The sequence below is a fragment of the Humulus lupulus genome, chromosome 6, assembly GCF_963169125.1.
Source record: "Humulus lupulus chromosome 6, drHumLupu1.1, whole genome shotgun sequence".
Lineage (NCBI taxonomy): Eukaryota > Viridiplantae > Streptophyta > Magnoliopsida > Rosales > Cannabaceae > Humulus > Humulus lupulus.
Genome location: NC_084798.1, coordinates 169,739,695 through 169,746,390, shown reverse-complemented (window position 1 = coordinate 169,746,390; position 6,696 = coordinate 169,739,695). Strand labels below are relative to the sequence as shown.

The 6,696-nt window shown below is 32.8% G+C and overlaps 1 long non-coding RNA gene across 2 annotated transcripts; it reads right to left on the bottom strand.

The window, feature by feature from the left end:
• Positions 1-1,742: 1,742 nt before the first annotated feature.
• Positions 1,743-6,478, bottom strand: LOC133782712 (uncharacterized). Of its 2 annotated transcripts, XR_009870678.1 has the most exons (5): positions 6,194-6,478; positions 4,536-4,693; positions 4,190-4,501; positions 3,781-3,921; positions 1,743-2,122 (listed from the first exon to the last, which is right to left on the bottom strand). It is a non-coding gene; the product is annotated as an uncharacterized LOC133782712 (long non-coding RNA). The 2 variants fall into 2 exon arrangements; XR_009870677.1 differs by lacking the exon at positions 6,194-6,478 and having other exon boundaries at positions 4,536-6,161.
• Positions 6,479-6,696: the final 218 nt, after the last annotated feature.

The following is a 6,696-nucleotide window of genomic DNA, read 5'->3' as shown; positions in this document are numbered from 1 at the left end:
TAATTATCTTGTCATTTTATTTACACTAACAGTTTTACCTTTTTTCTGATCGCAGGGAATTCTAACCATGAGCACTGGTTGGCGTCGCTCGGAGGCATTGACTGCTCAGTATGAGAAGAGGCTTGGCGAACAGCTTAACGAACAACTCAGAATGGCTGAGGCTAAGCATGCTGAGCAGCTCAAAATAGCCGAGGCTAAACACACCGAGCAGCTCAAGGCGGCCGAGGAGAAGAATGCTAAACTATTGGAAAAGAACACCAAGCTGGACAAAGAGCTGAAACAACATAAGGATGCCCTGACCAAAGTCACTGAGTCTAGAGAACAGTATAAGGAGGCTTCATTGATTAACTTCAGGAAGGCCTCTAAGATTCAAGACGATCTAGCCATTAGTAGAAAGGAAAATGATGAACTGGAGGAGAGAATCAAACTGCTCGAGGAGACTAACGCCAACGACTTAGAGAGGTATAAGAGGGCCACTTTTAAATTCTTCTATATTTTTTGGAAAAACAATTACGAGGCAAACTTCGACTATCTACCATAGCATATGAGGCAGTTTGAACTGACCAGGTGCCTTGCTCGCCTTGAAGAGGAGGAGAAAGCTCAAGTAGTCCCTTTAGATGAGGAAGCTGGGGCCTCAATTGACTAACAGATCCCACAAGATCCTCCAGCTGCTCCATAATTTCTCCTGTTTTTTTATATAAATTTATAACTTGGGACACACGAACCTCGGTTCGTGATGTTAAGAAAATTTATTTTTTGCTACATGGGCAACTTTTCCTTTTAATTAACGAACATCCGAGCAGAAACTGCTTGCGGTGTAAAGGATTTTACTCTTGATATTATAATATTTGCATTTTATTATAACATCTGTTCGCATAACTGAACTTAGCATAGCACTTTATTTTGATTTAACAAAATTTTGAAAAATACTCTAAGTACCGTAGTATGCTTTCCCTTATTTTCCTCGTGTGTTTACATATACTACTGATATGCTTTGCCTACTTGGTACCTTATATGCCCCCCAAGTGATTGAGGAGCTTAAGGTCCTCGGTCACTTGCCTTGACCAAGACCTACTCTAACATTACTGCTCGTAATAAACACTTGTAAAAATGACAATATGGCAAAACAACACACGTAATGAGCAAATACTTGTAATAAATACAATAATTGGCACTACTACAAAAAGGACTTTTTAGGACTAGCATTGCGAGTACTAAAAAAGTTTTTAGGACTCGCGGGGCGCGAGTCCTCTATTTGAGAGCCTTAAAAACTGAGGTCTTTTAGGACTCGCGTTGAGAGTCCTAAAAACTCCCGTTGAGTGCCTTTAAGTAAGCTTTTAGGACTCATGTTGCGAGTCCTAAAAAATCGAGTTGAGTGCCTTTAAGTAATATTATAGGACTCGGAACACTAGTCCTAAAAGAATATTTTTAAGACTCGTAATGCAAGTCCTAAAAGATCCCGTTGAGTGTCTTTAAATTAAGATTTTAGGACTCACTTTGCATGCCCTTAAAAGTAATTTTTTTCTTTTAAAAAAATGTAGCTACAATTTTCATTTAAAAAAAATATATCCCTTTGAGAGTCCAAAATGTATTATATATGTTAGATTTTTAAGATTTTAGTTTTTAAAAAATTAATATATATTTATTTTAAATTAAAAATTATGATTTAAATGAAAAGTCCAAATTTTAATACAAATCAAAGTTCATAACAAACCACAACACACTAAACTTGACAAATTAGATTAGCAAGAACATGAACGATATTAATATTATAGTATCACAGTAATAGACAAACAACAGCATGAAGACACATATTTCATACATACCATAAACAAATTATAAACTAAACAGGTTGATTATGAAGCAGGATTGTCTTAGCAACTACAAGTAAAGGGTAAAACTTCAACATCTTCCAACAACTAATCAAGTAGACTAAAACTTCTACCCCTTACATGTGAGAATATTGCACTGTCAAATAAAACAAATAATTAAAATCAGAATGCCACTATAAAATGAACCTTAAACTACAACCCCGAGCCAAGATTTCCAAAGAAACATTTTTTTCTTTTCACTCTCTCCTTCGTCTTCTCCATTCGTACTCCCTCTTCGTCAATCAACAAACCTGCGAAAAGAAACAAAAAAATAATAATAATGAAACTGAACAGTTTTAATGATGTCATTTTCTTAACAAATATCAACGTATATTGCAGTAAGTATATACCAATTTAGTACATCTATTGTCGCCATTATCACCTCAAACAAGTGGTTTGAATCTACCATCCCAGGCATTGGCATATACTCAAAACAAAAATATCACAATATCCTTTCAAATATATAATAGCCCTTGCCCAATTGCAAACTCAATCACTTTGCATCACGTAGCAAACCCCAGTCAAACCATTGCATTTAATTTTAAAAAGTTCACATAAGTATTGCAATGATATGGGAGAATTTCACTTGAGCATATTTCCACACCTAGACCATAGTAACAAGCCCCAAAATAGACAGCCTTGTTCCCATGTGCACAAATTTAAGAGTAACCTTCCAAGACCACAACACACTTTGTGCCCCTCTATTTGTGAGCAACATTATTTGTCCAAAATGCGTTATTCTATTATTTGTCTAATGAACTCTTTAAGGGCTTTTTTTATTTAGACATTTTGTGTGTGTGTGACGGTTAGAAAAAGAAACTGCATTATATGGTGGTTGAAAAGTGAGTTTTACAATATATCACACAAGTGTTGGAACTTTAGTTTAAAGATAACCATTTCAAAAACATTATCCAATAAATACTCGATGATGACCGGTTAAGAACTTGTCATAATTTTTTTTAGTGTTGGACATAAAATTAAACTTTAGTTCTTAACAATTCCTTAAAACAATATAGTTAACAATTTAATTTCAAATTAATATTCTACATTATAAATGTTATGTTCCGAGATGGTTATAAAATAGTAACATTTAGTTACTTTGTTTTTAGTTAACTACCATTCTTTTTCCATATTGTGCCTATTTGTTTTAATAAAAAATTAAAATTAAGAAAATAACATAAAATAAACATACAAAACAAAGCAAAACTAAGTATAAAATAATCTATAGAAAATCGGACTGCATATCCTCTAATTTACTAGCCAAGCCATCTGTCACAATCAACACAACCATATCAAACAAATCAAACAACACACAGGTTTTCATTCATATATCACTGCAGCACACAAAATTCTCAGAACCTACTTCACTAAGACATTTAAATTCTCATCTTCCGTTATCACCGCAGCACACAAAATTCCCAAAACCTACTTCACTACGGATGAATATCTAAGATATTCAAACTCCACTAAAGTAATACAGTTATCATTAAAAAAAAAATATACTCCTTTTATTTTATGATAAATGAGAAGTTTAAAAGATAATAAATCCCTTTAAAAAAAGATAAAAATAAATAAATAGCTAAATAGCTCGTTAACCCCATTCGTATAAAAAAATTCAAAAATTCAAGGTCGGCATGCATGAGACAAAGCCCATACCCAATTAAGCATCTTCATTTTTGTTACTTACAAAAGCATAATCAAACCAGCTAGCTCACAGTAATAAATATACCCCTATTGTTTCAATTCATGTAAAAATACAAACAATTTTTGTTTTTTTAAACATTGATTCGTTTGCTCTGACCAAATAAATTATTATTTTTATATGAATAAATAATTACTAAGTCTTAATATTAAACCATGTAGATCTGAGTTTAGAAAACAAATATATTTATATTGATGATAGACTTACCCGAATACGAATATCCCTTTAACGTGTAAGGTCTCTGAGTGCTCCACGAGTTAATGGGCAAGATCTCCTCGTGGCACGACATTGTTATCACCGAGTTTATGTTCAACTCGTTTATTATATGTTCTAACTTGTACCATCATGCTGCAAAGATTTTTAAACAAATTAATATTATTTTTTTACACCTTGACTGAAAAGCCGCTGACCATAAAGCATTAAATTAATTACCAAAACAATTTTTCTTTTTCTTTTTTCAAAACGAGAATAAACAAACAAAGAATCTAGTGAAAATATCACGAAAAATTAACTATCTATATATTTTTATTTTCAAAAGACCTTTACTTGTAAGGAAATATAACTATGTGGTTTATTTATTTATTTTTTTAAAAATAACGTCAAAATGAAAACTCACATTCTGCGTTAGCGATCTCAACATCAACGTGAGAAGGAAGAACTCTGTTATCCTTGAAATGGTAGAGGTTGTCAGATTCTGGGGTAGTAACAATAATTCTCTTGAGCCATTTTACCATGCAGCCCCCAATAAAGCCCGATATAATCATCCTCACGGGAAAACCGTGGTCATCCACTACCATTCTGCATGTAAGCCAGGATGAGATCTCTAGAAGGATCCATGACCATCTGAAATTATAATATTACAAATTATAAAATATATATAGCATATATATTTATATAAGCAAACAAATTAAAAAAAGAAAAAGAAAACCTGCTGCAAAACCAGCCATGAACCAGCCGTGAACCCAGAGATGCCCAGCCCACTGTTGCAGTCACCAAGTTTCAATCAATTAACTAAAAATCTAGTGTTAAAGTTCTTGAAAAGAAGAAAATAGAGAGAAGCTAACCCATAGAAAAGAAGGAAATAAAACTTACCCAGCACTCATGGACCCCTATTGCCATCCTGTAAAATGTTGTGGAAAGAAATGAACATAAAATGTGATAAGTATATAGTAGAATATTTAAAAATACTAATATAAGTAAGGCTAACAAAAAGTTGTGAGCAGGGATGGAGGTCATAAATTGCTTTAATATCATTAGCATTCAATAAGATTTCATCATGCCATAGAGGCATACTATGTCTAGTCTTAATTGATTTAATACGCATAACAAAAAAAAACATAACTAAAAAATGTGCAAATAACTTAATGTTACTAACACAATGAAAATCTCAGTGCTTGCAAGCTTCACAAAGCCTATATTGCCCACCCACACAAACATCAACAATGTATTACAGAGAAGCTTAGGGCCTCAAAATTAATAATGGACATACTTTATATATGAAATCAAAGATGAGGTATAACTATTAAGTTAAAGAAACATTACATGAGTTTCAAGAACACATCACTAATCCATCAGAAATTCCATATCACTAAAAAAGAATGTTCCACTGTGTATTATTTAGAGGACAAGTATTCTATCAATTAAAGAAAACAAGTATTAATCAACTTTTTTTAAAAAATAATTATTCTTTTCATGTCATTCTATTAGGTATTTTTTCAAACACTTTGAATGCATAAGAAATAAAAAACTGAGAATAATATATGACATGAAACCAAATGAATCTTCTCATTATTTTTATTTTTAGCCAAAGGATACAACCATCTTTGCGTTATTTTTTTGTCTCGGAAAGATTATGAGAAAACCTTAGGTGCTTGTTGTAATTTGGAATCGCATAACAATGAAAAGAGTACTTAAGCATTAGAAGACAAACAAAACTCCTATACAATCTAACATTATACTAATATGAATGCAATTCATATAAAAATAAGTTAGAAATAATTGTAATTTTGTACAAATTAACAAAAAAGAATAATCATAAAGGTCATAGTTAATCAGATTATATACACTTGTAATTGTGGCTCATCATTACAGGAAGAGAAATAAACTTCAATTATAATTAAATTGACTTACCATTGTTACCCGCAAAAAGGTAGGACCATCATCCTATATATGCATATATATATACACATTAAAGAGAAAACACACAGAAATACAATGACACAGACAGACGAAAATGATCAAAATAAATGTTCCAATCTCATACCAAATAATCACAATTTGCTCGAGTAGGGCTGAGTGCCCAAACAAAATACAATCTACAGACCTTTCTTAGGGAAGATACAGTCATAATAACACAGAGCTAGAACCAAATGACAAAAAAAAAACAAGAACAATAAATCCGACACATAAAAAAAGAAGAAAAAAAATATACATTTGAATAAACTTACAGATTTTCTGACATGAATGAGATTATGGATAGTCCAAGCTTAGAGGTCTGAAGAAAGACCCCAACTAGAAGCTCCATCACATTCGTATGAACCGACAGAGTTGCATATATATATATATATATAATATATAACTATCTATTACTACTAATAATAAAAATATAAAGCTTAAATACCTGCTGCTGCTGACACCCAATCTGAGACCAACCCAGCCTGCGCCGTCGCCGTGCCGAGGACGCTTGCAGCTCCGACCACCTCTGCAGCATTGCCAAGAAGTCCAGGCATCGATAGCCACCTGTAGCCGTCGTCGAGCACTAGGAACATGCATCAAGAATCACTTGCACCCGTCTCCGAGCACTGCATCATCGTCATCGCCAAGAAGAACACCTTGGTTGAGAACCCAGCCGCCCATACTTCTCCTTCCCTTCTACTATGTGGTGCTAAAAAAAAAGGAACCCTAATCCCTGGCTGAAACGCCCAATAAGTATTATTAATAAATTTTCATCAAACTTTTTGTTTTTAATTAACTATTTAAATAATAAGTAATTTAATTAATTAACAACTAATATTACATGTAAAGTTAGACAATTTGTTTGAAATGCCCTAGCCCCAATTTCGAATCTCCAATTGTTTTTATCCCCTCTTTTTACTTAATATATTTAAGGGCATTCTTTGGGTG